We start from the raw sequence: 18,095 nt of genomic DNA, 5'->3' as shown, positions 1-18,095 counted from the left end.
AAATAGATGGCATCATGAAATTTGTGTGGATATATTGAAGCAATATCTCAAGACATCAGTCAGGAAGTTAAAGCTTGGTCGCAAATGGGTCTTCCAAATGGACAATGACCCCAAGTATACTTCCAAAGTTGTGGCAAAATGGCTTAAGGACAACAAAGTCAAGGTTTTGGAGTGGCCATCACAATGCCCTGACCTCAATTTTATAGAAAATGTGTGGGTAGAACTTAAAAAGCGTGTGCGAGCAAGGAGGCCAACAAACCTGACTCTGTTACATCAGCTCTGTCAAGAGGAATGGGCCAAAATTCACCCAACTTATTGTGTTAAGCTTGTGGAAGGCTACCCGAAACATTTGACCCAAGTTAAACAATTGAAAAGGCAATGCTACCAAATACTAATTGAGTGTATGTAAACTTCTGACCCACTGGGAATGTGATGAAAGAAATAAAAGCTGAAAGAAATACTATTATTCTGACATTTCACATTCTTAATATAATGTGGTGATCCTAACTTACCTAAAACAGGGAATCTTTACTAGGATTAAATGTCAGGAATTGTGAAAAACTTAGTTTAAATGTATTTGGCTAAGGTGTATGTAAACTTCCAACTTCAACTGTATATCTGCCTTAGTTCAAATGCTAATTAAAGTAAATATAAATCCGTTTTCACTGGACTGAACCTTTACGGTTAGGATGGGTTAGGATTCAGGGAGGGTAGGCTTATCCTAGATCTGTGCCTGAGGGTAACCTACTATCTCATTTACATAAGTATTCACATCCCTAAATCAATACTTTGTAGAAGCAACTTTGACAGCGATTACAATCTTTATGGGTAAATCTCTAAGAGCTTTCCACACCTAGATTGTGCAATATTTACCCATTATTCTTTTCAAAATTCTTCAAGCTCTGTCAAATTGGTTGTTGATCATTGCTAGACAACCATTCTCAGGTCTTGCCATAGATTTATAAGTAGATTTAAGTAAAAACTGTAACTTAGCCACTCAGGAACATTCACTGTCTTCTTGGTAAGCAACTCCAGTGTAGATTTGGCCTTGTATTTTAGGTTATTGTCCTGCTGAAAGGTGAATTAATCTCCCAGTATCTGGTGGAAAGCAGACTGAACCAAGTTTTCCTCTAGGATTTAGCCTGTGCTTAGCTCTATACCATTTTTTGTTTAATCCTGAAAAACTCCCCAGTCCTTAACGATTACAAAAATACCAATAACATAGTGCAGCCACCACTATGCTTGAAAATATGGAGAGTGGTACTCAGTAATGTGTTGGATTGGATTTGCCCCAAACATAACACATTGTATTCAAGACAAAAAGTTAATCGCTTTGCACAATTTTTGCAGAATTACTTTAGTGCCTTGTTGCAAACAGGATGTATGTTTTGGAATAATTTTATTCTGAACAGGCTTCCTTCTTTTCACTCTTTCAATTAAGTTAGTATTGTGGAGTAACTACAATGTTGCTGATCCATCCTGAGTTTTCTCCTATCACAGCCATTAAACTCTGTAACTGTTTTAAAGCTACCATTGGCCTCATGGTGAAATCCCTGAGCGGTTTCTTTCCTCTCTGACAACTGAGTTAGGAAGGATGCCTGTATCTTTGTAGTGACTGGGTGTATTGATACACCATCCAAAGTGTAATTAATTACTTCACCATGCTCAAAGGAATATTCAATGTCTGCTTTTTTAATTATTACCCATCTACCAAAAGGTGTCCTTTTTGCGAGGCATTGGAAATCCTTCCTGGTCTTTGTGGTTGAATCTGTGTTTGAAATTCACTGCTCAACTGAGAGAACTTACAAATAATTGTATGTGTGGAGTACAGAGATGAGGTAGTCATAAAAAAATGATGTTAAACACTATTATTGCAAACAGAGTGTGTCCATGCATCTCATTATGTGACTTGTTAAGCACATATTTAGGTTTGCCATAACAAAGGGGTTGATTAATTATTGACTTAAGACATTTCAATTTCTAAAAACATAATTCCACTTTGACATTATGGGGTATTTTGTGTAGGCCAGTGACACAAAATCAAAATTTGATCAATTTTAAATTCATGCTGTAAGGTCAAGGGGTGTGAATATTTTCTGAAGGCATTGTACCTTATCAACAAAACTGCTGAGAAAATTAACACAAAAATGCCTACATCTCACACCCTATCAAATAGCTCAATCAGCAGATGAGTTCGCCCAGAGCAAAGCACAGCAATGACTCAACAGGCAACTGTCTGAATGGAAATTGTTTTGGAGGAAAGTAAAAAATGCTTACAATTTAATCCATCAACTCACATTTACCAACCACGAGATAACTTAGAGACTCTAAATGGTGTGTGTGTGTGCATGCGCATGCCTGTACACGCTTGCTTTTGTCCCACTATCTCTTTCTTTCATCTGTTAGTCAAATCACTAAGTCTTTCATTACATTTAATTTATTTTGCAAATAAATGGCTGCTTGCACTGCCGTGGCAGCTTTCATCATAAAACTGAGACAACAAATAAGCGAGCGCGCCAGCAATGCGGCCAAGTGGAGTAGGGAAAAAAGCTTTGTGAAAACTCACCAACCACTTAATTGGGGGGAAAAACAGTAAACGACTACCGCCAACACACGGCTCCCAGAAAGAAATGGGCCCTGCGATGGTGGCCATGGTGACATATGACTCATTGTTTCCAGCCCTCTCTCATATGTGTCACATTAGGAGAAGGAGACAGACACAACAGGCTTAGGCTGCGTCCTAAATGGTACCCTATACCAGGCCCCGGTCAATAGTAGTGCACTATAAAGGGGATAAGGTGCCATTTGGGACACACCCTAAGATCCTCTACCAGCTTCACGTCCGTAGATCTACACGCTGGGTGGAGTCTGATTATTTCGAGTAAAGCGCACCTTTTGGTAACTTTGCCAGTCCAGACCTTCAAATAGCAACATTCACAAGGGGGTGGCAGAGCTTTTCTTGTTGTCTTCTCATTTGTGGTGAAAGCAAAAGAAGAGTCTCTCTTGTCTTGTTGTCTTGTCTTGCTAGCAAGTTTGTTGAACACTGCAAACGAGCTAGCCTTTTAGCTTCCCATCTCCATGTGAAATAATCAGATTTATAATGAAATAATATGCCCTGGCAGATATTCTTATACTTGCCAGTTTGATATGTTGCTTCCATGTATTCGCTGTCATATCAGCTAAAATAGAATGGCGTAACTTTAAGTCCAGGATAAATTTTTTTTCAAAATAGCCTACAATAACATTGGCACTTCGAAACAAAATACCTTTTTGGGGATTCTAATAAGGCGAAAATGTTGTTTGTTTTATTGTTTGAACAGTCGCTGAGATTATATTTGGTTATCACTGCAAAATATGTTGCTTATTTAATGCCAAGCTAAACCAAGACAGCAATCTTTTTGTCATTTAGCAGACGCTCTTATCCAGAGCGACTTACAGGAGCAATTAAGGTTAAGTGCCTTGCTCAAGGGCACATCGACAGATTTTTCACCTAGTCGGCTCGGGGATTAGAACCAGTGACCTTTCGGTTACTGGCACAATGCTCTTACCCACTAAGCTACTAAAGTTGAAGTGATTTTGAAGTTGATTAGATTCTCACATTGCCATGTGAAATAATCAGATTTATAATGAAATAATATGCCCTAGCAAATATTTGTATACTTGCCGGTGTAACCTACAACGTTATCCCAGTTTGATATGCTGCTTGAATGTATTCACTCCCATATCAGCTAAAAATAAAAATCACTGAAATCACTAGTTATTACACCTAAACAAAATACCTTTTAGGGGGGATTCTAATAAGGCTACAATGTTGTTTGGTTTATTGTTTGAACAGTCGCTGAGATTATATTTGCTTATCAATGCAAAATAGGCTACTTTGATGCATAACCTATAGCCTATAGATAAGATCAAGGAACCAATCGAGCTTCACTGCCTACACAACACTGCCCCGATGGCTGTGCAAGAAATGATACGGCACGTTTCATTTTTCATGTGGCACGGGAGTACGTCGAATGCCGCTCCTTTTTTAATGAAAAACAACATTGTGACACTGCATTACGCTCCGAATGTTCATGTCTCCGTAAAATGGTCATACTATGGATCAAGCAGCAATTTGATTTTCTATTTTAGGACCCCTTTAGGTAACAAAAAATATTATGAAAAAATATTTGATAAAGTATAGATTTCGGCCTTTACTACCAAATCCCATAGAAACGCATTGAATAACACTTTCATAAATGGCAAAAAAAACAGTAAAAAAAATCAATCATAAGGAATAAGGTTTTGAAGTGTCTGTCCTATTTCTAGGAGACATAAGAAACAGTACCAGTCAAAGTTTGGACACACCTACTCAGTCAAGGGTTTTTCAAAATTTTTTACTATTTTCTACATTGTAGAATAATAGTGAAGACATCAAAACTATGAAATAACACATGTAGTAACCAAAAATGCAAAATATTTTTTAAGGGGAAAAAACTAGAAATAAGACAAAAAAACGGAAAACTTGAGCGTGCGTAACTATTCACCCCTCCAAAGTCAATACTTTGCAGAGCCACCTTTTGCAGCAATTACAGCTGCAAGTCTCTTGGAGTATGTCTCTATAAGCTTGGCACATCTAGCCACTGGGATTTTTGCCCATTCTTCAAGGCAAAACTACTCCAGCTTCTTCAAGTTGGATGGGTTACGCTGGTGTACAGCAATCTTTAAGTCATACCACAGATTCTCAATTGGATTGAGGTCTGGGCTTTGACTAGGCCATTCCAAGACATTTAAATGTTTCCCCTTAAACCACTCGAGTGTTGCTTTAGCAGTATGCTTAGGGTCATTGTCCTGCAGGAAGGTGAACCTCCATCCCAGTCTCAAATCTCTGGAAGACTGAAACAGGTTTCCCTCAAGAATTTCCCTGTATTTAGCGCCATCCATCATTCCTTCAATTCTGACCAGTTTCCCAGTCCCTGCCGATAAAAAACATCCCCACAGCATGATGCTGCCACCACCATGCTTCACTGTGGGGATGGTGTTCTCAGGGTGCTGAGAGGTGTTGGGTTTGCGCCTGACACAGCATTTTCCTTGATAGCCAAAAAGCTCAATTTTAGTCCCTCTGACCAGAGTACCTTCTTCCATATGTTTGGGGAGTCTCCCACATGCCTTCTGGCGTACACCAAACGTGTTTGCTTATTTTTTTCTTAAAGCAATTGCTTTTTTCTGGCCACTCTTACGTAAATCCCAGCTTTGTTGAGTGTACAGCTTAAAGTGGTCCTATGGACAGATACTCCAATCTCCGCTGTGGAGCTTTGCAGCTCCTTCAGGGTTATCTTTGGTCTCTTTGTTGCCTCTCTGATTAATGCCCTCCTTGCCTGGTCCGTGAGTTTTGGTGGGTGGCCCTCTCTTGGCAGGTTTGTTGTGGTGCCATATTCTTTCAATTTTTTAAATAATGCATTTAATGGTGCTCCGTGGGATGTTCAAGGTTTCCGATATTTTTTTATAACCCAACCCTGATCTGTACTTCTCCACAACTTTGTCCCTAACCTGTTTGGAGAGCAACTTGGTCTTCATGGTGCCGCTTGCTTGGTGATTCCCCTTGCTTAGTGGTGTTGCAGACTCTGGGGCCTTTCAGAACAGGTGTATATATACACTGAGACCATGTGACAGATCATGTGACACTTAGATTGCACACAAGTGGACTTTATTTAACTAATTATGTGACTTCTGAAGGTAATTGGTAGCACCAGATCTTATTTAGGGGCTTCATAGCAAAGGGAGTGAATACATATGCACGCACCACTTTTCCGTTATTTATTTTTTAGAATTTTTTGAAACAGGTATTTTTTTTCATTTCACTTCACCAATTTGGACTATATTGTGTATGTCCATTACATGAAATCCAAATAAAAATCCATTTAGATTACAGCTTGTAATGCAACAAAATAGGAAAAACACCAAGGGGGATGAATACCTTTGCAAGGCACTGTAAATGCTTCACAGAGTTCAAGTAACAGACACATCTCAACATCAACTGTTCAGAGCAGACTGCATGAATCAGGCCTTCATGGTCGAATTGCTGCAAAGAAACCCCTACTAAAGGACACCAATAAGAAGAAGAGACTTGCTTGGGCCAAGAAACACGAGCAATGGATAATAGACCGGTGGAAATCTGTCCTTTGGTCTGATGTCCAAATTTGAGATTTTTGGTTCCAACCACTGTGTCTTTGTGAGACGCAGAGTAGGTGAACGGATGATCTCTGCATGTATGGTTCCCACCGTGAACCGTAGTGGGACTATCATTTGTTTTTCAACAGGACAATGACCCAAAACACACCTTTAGGCTGTGTAAGGGATATTTGACCAATAAGGAGGGTGATGGAGTGCTGCATCAGATGACCTGGCCTCCATAATCACCCGACCTCAACACAATTGAGATGATTTGGGATGTCCCTCCAACACAGAGCGGAGGAGAGATGTTCACAGCACAGCCAGACAGCCAGAATGACTGGAGGGAAAAGTAGCCACGAGCTTGGATGTGTGACAGAGGAGAGATACACACTCCAACAAGGATTACTCCAACAAGTGTGCCTCAGAGAGAGAGTGTGTGTGTGTATGTGCGCGCAATGATGCATGCGTATTACAGTAGGTGTGTGTTGTTAGTATGAGAGATGAGGAGGAGGAGGATAGGAGGCCTGCCCTTCTAAATATGCATCTTAATGGCTGCTCTGTTCCCACCATTCACAGTGAATGAGAGAGAGAGAAAGAAAGAGAGGCCATGTCTTCAGGGGGTAGTGAGGGCAGACACAGAGAGGGAGAGCCGATGAGAGGCAAGAATTGTGGACAACCATCCACAAGAGAGAGGCTGTGTATGCACTGCATTACCCCCTACTCCTTACCCCAATTCCTCCAGGCCCTCCCGCCCCCAGCCCCTTGCCAGTGACTACACTCACTCACTCTATTTCCCCGAACACACACACCAACACAGCGCACGCGCACACACACGCGCACACACACACACACACACACACACAGGCCCTCCTTCAGCAGCAGCAGTAGTAGTAGTGCAATAGCAGTTGCAGCAGCAGTAGCTGTTTGTCACTAAATGAAGGCATGCATTCTTTGGGCCCGGGAGCTGGGTGCCTGCCAGTCCTCTGGCCGCTGAGTGCCATTTTTTTAAGAACAAAAAGGGCCCTATGAAAGGAGCACAGCCTGGCCCTGCACAGGTCTGGGCCGGGGCAAAAACAAACACGGCCACCACCTTAAAGAGACAGGAGCCACCTGAAATACATAGGCGCTACCTGAAAGACATACCTGAAAGACATAGGAGTAACTTTTAGTAGATAGGAGTGTCCTTCAAGATGAAGGAGACACCTTTTGTAGATAGGAACCACCTTAAAGAGGAAAATACTATTTAATCCATTTTAGAATAAGGCTGTAACATAACAAAATGTGGAAAAAGTCGGAATACTTTCCGAATGCACTGTACATCAATAACAACAACAAAAAATCTTAGCAGAGCCAGATGAGTGAAAATCTAGCAAGGGATAAACTTCAGCGCGTAGCCTAGTCCTAGTTGGAAGTCATAATTGCACTGATACGATGGGGAATATTAGCCTACTTGCCCTGGCTGCTTCAGCCTGCCTGACAATGCCTGCTTCTGTCCTCATTACCCACGTTTTTTCAATTGAATGGGATTTACCTGCTTGCTTGCCTGCCCATTTTATCGATGCCAAATACAGTCGTTCAAGTTCACCATATCTAACTAAGTGATTCTTATTTCTTGCTAGCTAACCAAATAACAAATGCAACTTGTAGCCACTGAAACTTCTAAAAACTCACCCACTTGTCCATGCTTGTATGACATGACATCCCATCACAGCAACTAGCTAGCTAGCTACAAGGCTCTGTGTTTGTAGCTTGCTAAATAAATAGATAAGATAGCCTATTAGCCACATCGTTATGACTTGACCTTAACTTTCGTCAGTTTTTGTCCAAAAATTTTGAGTAAGTGAAACTGAAACCTCCTCAAAATGTGTGCGTCCTCAAAATACAGGAAGTGTCACAGTATGATGCAAAATTGATCATACTGTGACACTTTCGGTACTTTTAAGTTCTATATCTTGAAAACTTGATCGCTGACATGCAAAACATTTTGGGACTGTATCAACAATGGATTAATAAAACAAACATCAAAATATAGTTTTTGAGTGGTATTTTCCTTTAAAGAGACATAGCAGGCACCTTAAAGAGACATAGGAGCAGTGGCGACCCGTCATTCTCTTTTTAGCTCCACCTTTCTAGCAAAAAATATATAAAAAATTTGAGTTAATAAAGCTGCATACAAACTTGGTCTCATTTTTTCTTTCTTGAGTAAGGCAGCTCCAAAATGTAGGTGTTGCAGCCTAGTGCTTTCTGTTGTGGTGGGGCAGCCAGCAGAAAATACGGAGCGTAGGGGTTGGTAACGTTCTCCAGTTTTGCCGTGATTGGCTCAGTGTTCTGTCACTCATGGGAACACTATGTCACCGCCAAATCTAAGGGTAGAGCTCGAAAATTCAAGCCCCTTGGGTGCTGCCATAGAGTTACATTAGAAGTGCCCATCCAAGAAGGCTCAAGGTCATTGGCCACAGATAAAATTATGTCAAATCACGTTATATCTACAGCAGCTTTGATTGGACTGATCATGTCAACATCATACTTTCAAAATCTTAGCTAGCAAGCCAGCAGTCACCATCATGAATCAAGTGGACAATCTACTCCATTTTAATCTTTGTCATATGAAGAGAAATAATGAAGAGTAATTATAGATAAAACGTATCGGTGCTCATCGGCCATTGGACATAAACATTACACAACAAGTGGTTTGGAAGGAAGTGGATTGGAAGGAATCAGTGGTTTGGAAGGAATCAGTGGCTAACTGCAAGCATTGCAAAGCAATCACTAGCCTGCTATTCAGTGGAGTGGGTGTGTGGTCCCAAGCCTGGGTTTAAGGCTCTCTTTTCCAAGCTTTAAAGCATAAACATTCAACATTGGCCATGGTGTCAATCAAGCATGACTTCTGCCGCGCTCAAAACAACTGGAAACTCAGAACTGGGAAATCTGATTTCAGTGAGTTCAAGACAACTGGGAACTCAGAAAAAAACGAGCTCCGACTAGGAAAATACATTTTGAACGGTCATCCAACTCGGAAGTCGAGAACTCGGGGCTCTTTCTAGAGCTCCGTCCTGAAGATCACTGACGTCATCATGATTCAACCTTGTTTATTTCAGAGTTCCCAGCTGTCTTGAAAGCACCATAAATCCAGAGAATGCCAGACTTTGCTGACAAAGTTTGATGGAAAAATGTGCCCACGAAGGACCGCCGCGCCACCTTCCTGTTCAAGTGAGCACAGCACAACAAGGTGAGTCCAAAAATGTATTGTATGCTGCTGCATAAATGATGTAATATGCCAGGGAGATATAAATACCTTAGCTAAGAAAGTAATACTAAGTGTATGTTGTGTAGTAAGCTGTTAGTAGCCCATGTGCCTCACCCTAATAATTTGGTCCCGTTTCCCCTCCTAATTTTGCCTACTGTTCTGACTTGGTGGTGCACATGTAGCCTATAGCCTGTTTTAGAGAAATGTAATCATCGAAAATTGTAAGAGCTTTCATTATCTGCTCATATGCCCCCCTTATTTATCCTACGGTTCTGACTTGGTGTACAGGGAGAATACTGTAAGAACGGCCCATGTTCTGAATTATGTCGCTGTACATTTAAAAAGTGCTGAACAAATGGTTATATTGACTACGTCCGTCCTAGCTCGCTTATTAATGTCTTAATTGAAATTACGGATTGCCTCTTATCTGCTCGTCGTCCCCTTATGCCATAGTTTGTACATCTCAATTGTCAGTAGAAACCACATTTGTTTAAGCAAGTCAGCCATATCAGCTATGTTTTTTTAAAAGGCAGTACATGAGGCTGAATGAAATGTTTATTTGCCAGACAAGGCTCCGCTGATAGCCAGGTGTAGCAGTGGTAAGGTGTTGGGACTGCTGTTGGGACTCTGCTGTTGGGACAGCTTTATGTAGGCACTAACAGCGTGTGGGCACCGTTTGTCACCGCTATAGTGCAATTAATGTATAGTTTAGTGTTGTGTTGTGTAGTTGGTTTGCTGGCATGCATAAAAAAATTAAAAAAGTGTTTGCCCCACCAAGATTTACATGCTAAAATCGCTACTGCATTGGAGGCACCTTAAAGAGACAAAGGAGCCACCTTAAATAGACATAGCAGCTACCTTTAGTAGATAGGAATAGAATACTGTAAATAGACCGAGGCCACCATAAATAGATCTCCTTAAAAGGACATGGGTCACTATGTACTAGATTCAGGAGGAGGTGTGGTTTTAACACCCAGAGTTCTGCAGGTATCTGTGAACTGTCAAAGACATGGAAAAGCTCTGATGAAGGCATAACAGCCGTAACGCTTTAGCCTGCCCGGACAAAAATAAAAAGGTGAAATAAGGTGACGTCTTTTTGTCCTTTTTGTTAAACATTTTGCAGTGTCGCCGTTTCCCAATGCTCTTGAACTTGGGATTTCATTTGAAGTCAATGTCACATATGGCAGAGCACTCGGCTAGTAAAGCTAGATAGCGCACCTGTTACATACTCCACAAGAGTTCTGCAGGTATCTTGAACTGTCACAGACATGTCATTAGAGGTGAATAAGGTGGAGGGGGGTCACTGCACTTGATAGAAATAAAGACAGACAGACAGACTTGTACATACATACACACTGACATACACAGACCCCTTAAAGGCCCAGCGCAGTCAAATGTGATTTTCCTGTGTTTTATATATATTTTCACACTATGAGGTTGGAATAATACTGTGAAATTGTGAAAAGGATGAAAATAACCTTTTAGTGTAAGAGCTGTTTGAAAAGAGAGCATGAAAGCCTGTTTTGGTGGGATGGAGTTTTGTTAATAGACCAATAAGAAAGAGATTTCCAAACCTCTCTGCCAATAACAGCTACTTTTCAGAGACTCAGTGTGGTGTATGTATACAGTGCTGTCAAACCAAACAAGCCAGGGCTTTTCTACAAGACCCCCACCCGCTCACCTTTATGATACACACCATATTTCACCTGGAATTAAACTAGGGTCTCACATCTCATTAGGAGAGGGAGAAGATTAATGATAATTGATGAATGATAATTGAATCATTATGATTACGATTGCTGTCATAAGCATAATGTATTTTGTAATATATTGTAAGGTTTATAGCAACCACATGTCAAGTCATGAGAAATGATGGGCGGCTGTCATGTCTATCATCTCTATTACTGCACTATATGGAATGTAAATAGGCTTAACTAATATAATAAAACATGTATCATAAGACTAGGACATTAATTTCTATGACTGCCGATGTGATATTACAACAGTATACAGTGAGGGAAAAAGGTATTTGATCCCCTGCTGATTTTGTACGTTTGCCCACTGACAAAGAAATGATCAGTCTATAATTTTAATGGTAGGTTTATTTGAACAGTGAGAGACAGAATAACAACAAAAAAATCCAGATTTTTTTTATAAATTGATTTGCATTTTAATGAGGGAAATAAGTATTTGACCCCCTCTCAAGAAATATTTCTGGTTCCCAGGTGTCTTTTATACAGGTAACGAGCTGAGATTTGGAGCACACTCTTAAAGGGAGTGCTCCTAATCTCAGTTTGTTACCTGTATAAAAGACACCTGTCCACAGAAGCAATCAATCAATCAGATTCCAAACTCTCCACCATGGCCAAGACCAAAAAGCTCGATTATTTGCAAATGGAAGAAACACAAAAGAGCTGTCAATCTCCCTCGGCCTGGGGCTCCATGCAAGATCTCACCTCGTGGAGTTGCAATGATCATGAGAACGGTGAGGAATCAGCCCAGAACTACACGGGAGGATCTTGTCAATGATCTCAAGGCAGCTGGGACCATAGTCACCAAGAAAACAATTGGTAACACACTACGCCGTGAAGGACTGAAATCCTGCAGCTCCCGCAAGGTCCCCCTGCTCAAGAAAGCACATATACATGCCCGTCTGAAGTTTGCCAATGAACATCTGAATGATTCAGAGGAGAACAGGGTGAAAGTGTTGTGGTCAGATGAGACCAAAATGGAGCTCTTTGGCATCAACTCAACTTGCCGTGTTTGGAGGAGGAGGAATGCTGCCTGTGACCCCAAGAACACCATTCCCACCGTCAAACATGGAGGTGGAAACATTATGCTTTGGGGGTGTTTTTCTGCTAAGGGGACAGGACAACTTCACCGCATCAAAGGGACGATGGGATGGTGCCATGTACCGTCAAATCTTGACAAAATCTTGAGAACTTCCTTCCCTCAGCCAGGGCATTGAAAATGGGTCGTGGATGGGTATTCCAGCATGACAATGGTCCTCTGTAGCTCAATTGGTAGAGCACGGCGCTTGTAACGCCAAGGTAGTGGGTTTGATCCCCGGGACCACCCATACACAAAAATGTATGCACGCATGACTGTAAGTCGGTTTGGATAAAAGCGTCTGCTAAATGGCATATTATTTTTATATTATTATTATAAAGGAGTGGCTCAAGAAGAAGCACATTAAGGTCCTGGAGTGGCCTGGCCATTCTCCAGACCTTAATCTCATAGAAAATCTGTGGAGGGAGCTGAAGGTTCGAGTTGCCAAACGTCAGCCTCAAAACCTTAATGACTTGGAGAAGATCTGCAAAGAGGAGTGGGACAAAATCCCTCCTGAGATGTGTGCAAACCTGGTGGCCAACTACAAGAAACGTCTGACCTCTGTGATTGCCAACAAGGGTTTTGCCACCAAGTACTATGTCATGTTTTGCAGAGGGGTCAAATACGTATTTCCCTCATTAAAATGCAAATCAATTTATACCATTTTCGACATGCGTTTTTCTGGATTTTTTTGTTGTTATTCTGTCTCTCACTGTTCAAATAAACCTACCATTAAAATTATAGACTGATCATTTCTTTGTCAGTGGGCAAACGTACAAAATCAGCAGGGGATCAAATACGTTTTTCCACTCACTGTATCTGTTTTTTATTGTTAATACATTTGCAAAAATTTCTAAAAACCAATTTTTGCTATGTCATTATGGGGTATTGTGTGTAGATTGATGAGGGAAAACAAAAATATCCATTTTAGAATAAGGCTGTAACGTAACAAAATGTGGAAAAGGTCAAGGGGTCTGATTTTTTTCAGAATGCACTGTACAAAAACAGTGACACACAGAGGAAGAGTGAGACACAGAAAAGTCCCTAGTATACACACACTCGCTGGGCTGCGAGGGGAACACACAGTGACTGGTGTGGGTGCCGGCAGTGAGCAGTGTGGTGGGAGCCCAGCCAACATCTGGCTTTGATATCATTTACTAACCGCTTTGTGTGTGATCCCACCAGCACGAGGGAGTCTGGGAGAGAGAGTGTGTGTGTGTGTGTGTGTGGGGGGGTATACTTGAGTGATGTGTTTATATCAGTGCATAGTTACATGCAAATGAGTATTATGTGTATCTTTGTCTATGTGTGTGTGTGCATGACATACCGATATGTGTGGTGTGATTGTGTGATTGTGTGTCCACAGGCACGTGAGTATGAGAGTTAAAGTATGACTATGTATGCTTGCAATTCATTCCCACATATATCAAGGCAACATGAAAGGGAGAGTATGTGAGACATAATAAAAAATACCAATAACCCTCGAAAGTCTCCCGTAGATCGTTGGATCCTGACCACTCTAGGACGACCGTTTCCACAACACAAACACACTAATTTAACGGTTACGGTCCTCTCAACCACAAGCCCTGTTCAATGGTCACCACAGAGGCCGAAGACACAGCAAAGAGCAGAACGGTGGACACCAACACACTATCTCAGAAACGAACATGTTGAAAACACACACACACTCAATAGGCTAGTGGCAAGTCCCCAAAATATTATAGATACCCAAGATATAACAAAGCACAACCATGTTTTTCCAAATCTCTAAGGTCTCCAATATATGAAATAAAAATGGTTAGTTAAAATATTTTACTGCAAACGTGATTTAATTGATAGATATTATGACACACCCCCTTAACTCAAACGATGCAGAATAATGCCTGGCTGGAGGGGGGCACATAAGCTCATGTAACCCAATATTGCAAGCTCTAATATTGCTTAAATGTGGAATACAAGAAGTCAGTTGTCTGCCCTACATACAGAAACAAACAACATTAGGATATCTTGAAGCTTCTTGGAAATATAGACCTGTAAACATACAGATACAATAGGAAGAACTATTACATTTACATTTTGGTCATTTAGCAGACGCTATTATCTAGAGTGACTTACAGTAGCGAGTGCATACATTTTCGTACTTTTTCATACAATAGGAACTATGAATATTTATGATGAATGTAAACGTTCCAAGTCAAATTTGCTCTCATTCAGTCAGACATCATTCTGCATTTTTTAAATTTAGGAGGGGTTTTCCTTAGAGCAGATTACAATAGCCACAACATCAAAAAACGTATTATAGTATTATAATTTTTTTGCCAGGATCATACAGCACTGAATAAGAGCAAATTTGACTTGGAAAGTTATCTATTGAACAGCTACCAAAAAGTTAAGTTTATCATAAATATTCATAGTTTATATTTCCGCCTATTGTATCTGTGTGTTTACAGATCTATTTTTCCAAAAAGCTTTAAAGGGGAATTTCACCCTGGCTCTGCCACGGCATATAGTAATTACTATATTAACAACATTATGTTTTTGTCATAAACATCAACATTATCCAAACCACAAGCTAGAACGAGCGCATTTTCATTTCACTGGTAGAATGGGGCGTGCCCACAAACTTGGTTCATGATGTTGTTTACTTCGAGCGACCAACACCCTTTAATCTCAGAATGTCTCTAGCCATTTTTTGTTTAAAAAAAATGTCACTAACATTTGTCATCATGCCCGTGTGGTGTTCTGTCTGGCTGTTCTAATTACAAACAAGATCGAAAATGAGTTATCTTTCACCATTCTACCTACCAGAGATTTACCCAGATGCTGCCAGTGGTTTGCGCCTATCAAGAACGATCCTTAAGGTGACCAAAGATTATCAGAGGGATTTTCAGGCTGAACGGATCGGGAATCCATTTAGACGACAGCTGAGAAGTGATGCGATACCATCGTTTTCTCCCTTCACAACAACACGGAAAATGTGCGTAATGTAACGTTAGCTAGACTAAGTAAATTAGCTACGTTAGCTAACGTTACAGTCCTGTATTGAACTCTGAAAGCCATCAGCTAAATCATATAGCTAGCTATATTTTGGATACACACTGCCAAACAATTTTGCCTATGCCATGGTAGCCACTGCTAGACTGGTAGCTACCTTCAGCAGAGTAAACATGTTTGTCTGTTAGTTCTATCTTTGATTAACGTTAGCTAACGCAAGCTAGCTAACGTTAGCAAATAAGAGTAACTCAATCTAGTAGCCATCTATTCCACCCTTGTCTAGAAAACACTGTTACTAAAAATAGAATTGACGATATAGTTAACTCACTCTCGGTGTGTTGGTAGTAATGGTGATAGTAAATGTGTATAAATTGTCTATGGTTGGTTAGTTGGTTCTCAGCTGGCTGGCAATATTGCTGCCAATTTAGTGACACTAACTAGCTAACAGTAAACTGACAATATTGATATGTGCTAAACTAGCCAGTCTAATAGATATCAATACAATTAGTGGGGTGGTTAAATTGTGTATTGTTGTGTGTTTTGTTGTAGGTGGGACATAATCTGATTCCACCAGCATGTGTTTCCAACCCCAAGCTCTGCACAAGGTGAAGGTAAGTTGGCTAAAATATTTACAAGCATGAATTGGGTAGTGATTGTATGGGTTTGGGATTACAGGTGGTTAGAGGTAGCCTAAGGACCACAGAGTACCTTCAAGACCATGTAATCAATGTGTACCCCTTTTCTCTTTGTAGAACTCAGGTTATCTGAAGACCTTCCAAAGGCCCTACTGAAAAATACCCCAAAGTGGCGGCATTTTGGGTAAACGAGCATGAGCGAGGGGACACACCTTACGTTTATGGAGCACAACAAGATTGTGTGACAAAAACGAGCAAGGCACACTGAAAGGCATAAAATCAAGACTACAGCAGTAATGACACAACCACCTCATTCTTCTCTCTGCAGATTCTCAAAACACAATACAAAGACACGTCTACAAAAATCCCCTGCTATTATTGACAATAATAATCTGTCAAAGTCAATGGGCTGGGGGAGATTTACAGTTAGGTCTTTGAGATGAGGAAGGGGGTTTTGGTTGTGCTTAGAGACAGTAAATGTATTCTTGTGTATGACAACGATTGAAAGGTGCCATTTCTCCTCAATCTCCCATACAAAACAATGCATGTAAGAACTGCCCTCCTAAGACTTTTCACACCTTCTGCAGCCCCCCAGCACATTCACTTTGTAGTCTGATCTTTCCTCTCAAGAGCAGCTCCCAATGTCCCTCATTGTCCCTAAACAATACACTAGTCTGTCTCTAAACACTTAGGCCCCAATCGGTTGACACCATTACCAACAAAGGCGTGTAAAATGGTAACACAACAACTATGTCTTTCCAGGAGATGTGCAGTACCAGCAAATCTTCTGCAAGAGGTCCAAACAGTTGGTGGTTAAGGTCTACGAGCCCTACACCACTTCCAGCAGTCTTATCCAGCTGGCCGTACACCGCAGGTGGGACAAGACCATTTGCCACAACCACTCTGCTTCCACAGCCCACCATGCCAAATACCATTGCCAGTGTACCGAAGCCGGTCTTTTCGATCAATCCTCAAAATGTGTCTGCCTTTATGGATTCACAGAATATATTTATATAAGCTGTACAGGGCTCTGTAGCATCAAACATATGTTAAATATTCAGATATATCCAATGAATGTTTATTTGTCAAAATCTAAAATAGAGGGGAGTGTACAATATTTAAAGGACTTCTGGTCCCCACAAGGATAGCAAAACCCAAAAAAAGCACGCACACACACACTACAGGATCAGCTCATGTGTGAGACTTTCTGGTGTCCAGTCATAATTGACTAGACAAACTATAATGACAGATGGAGGGTCAGAGATATGTTGTTCATTACTGATATTAAGGCCTTACAAGCACGGCCTGATGGGTGCGTGACTAGCTCCAAATACCAAGGGTGAAAACATTACATTTGGACTTACGCTTAATTTTTTGGTCAGGATAGACAGCCTATACGGTGCCTTCAGAAAGTATTCACACTTCTTGACTTTTTAGACATTTTGTTGTGTTACGAAGTGTGATTCAAATGGATTTAATTATCATTTTTGGTCAACGATCTACACAAAATACTCTGTAATGTCAAGGTGGTAGAGAAATTCTTACATTTATTACAAATTAACTATTTAGAACCCCATAGTGGCTGTCAACAGCCTTTCTTTAAATTAATATAGCGGCCTTGAATGGCCTTGTTTTTCTAACAATAATATATTTGTCAATATCGCAAAATTAACCCGCTAACAACCTGTTGTCGTATTCATGTGGCCGTTATCATCAACCAACCAGAAACCGGAAACAGGGTATGCTGTCATTTGATTTAATGTTTTTTTCACCTCATTACTGAGAATGACAGCGCCGAAGCGGACACGACTTTTCACTGTGAAAGAGGCTGTATTTATTTTGGTTGGGGATACGGATTTGGACACGTCCTTGCACTTTGAAAATCGATGATGTCGAGGTGAGTGAAAAAGTAAACAGCAGATATATACAGCGCATTCGGAATGTATTCAGACCCCTTGACTTTTTCCACAGTTTGTTAGGTTACGGCCGTATTCTAAAATTGATTAAATCGTTTTTTTCTTCATCAATCTACACACAATACCCCATAATAACAAAGTAAAAACTGTTTATTTTTTATTTTTTTATTTTTTAAAAAAATAAACGGAAATATCACACTTACATAAGTATTCAGACCCTTTACTCAGCACTTTGTTGAAGCACCTTTGGCAGCGATTACAGCCTTGAGTCTTCTTGGGTATGACGCTACAAGCTTGGCACACCTGTATTTGGGGAGTTTC

The 18,095-nt window shown here is 40.7% G+C and overlaps 1 long non-coding RNA gene across 1 annotated transcript; it reads left to right on the top strand.

Moving 5' to 3' along the window:
* The first annotated feature begins 15,044 nt into the window (after positions 1-15,044).
* On the top strand, positions 15,045-16,833 carry LOC121547910. Its single transcript, XR_005996567.2, has 4 exons — positions 15,045-15,206; positions 15,773-15,834; positions 15,976-16,042; positions 16,621-16,833. It is a non-coding gene; the product is annotated as an uncharacterized LOC121547910 (long non-coding RNA).
* Positions 16,834-18,095: the final 1,262 nt, after the last annotated feature.

Source organism: Coregonus clupeaformis, chromosome 31 (assembly GCF_020615455.1).
Source record: "Coregonus clupeaformis isolate EN_2021a chromosome 31, ASM2061545v1, whole genome shotgun sequence".
NCBI classification, from domain to species: domain Eukaryota; kingdom Metazoa; phylum Chordata; class Actinopteri; order Salmoniformes; family Salmonidae; genus Coregonus; species Coregonus clupeaformis.
This window is presented reverse-complemented; position numbering and strand designations above follow the sequence as displayed.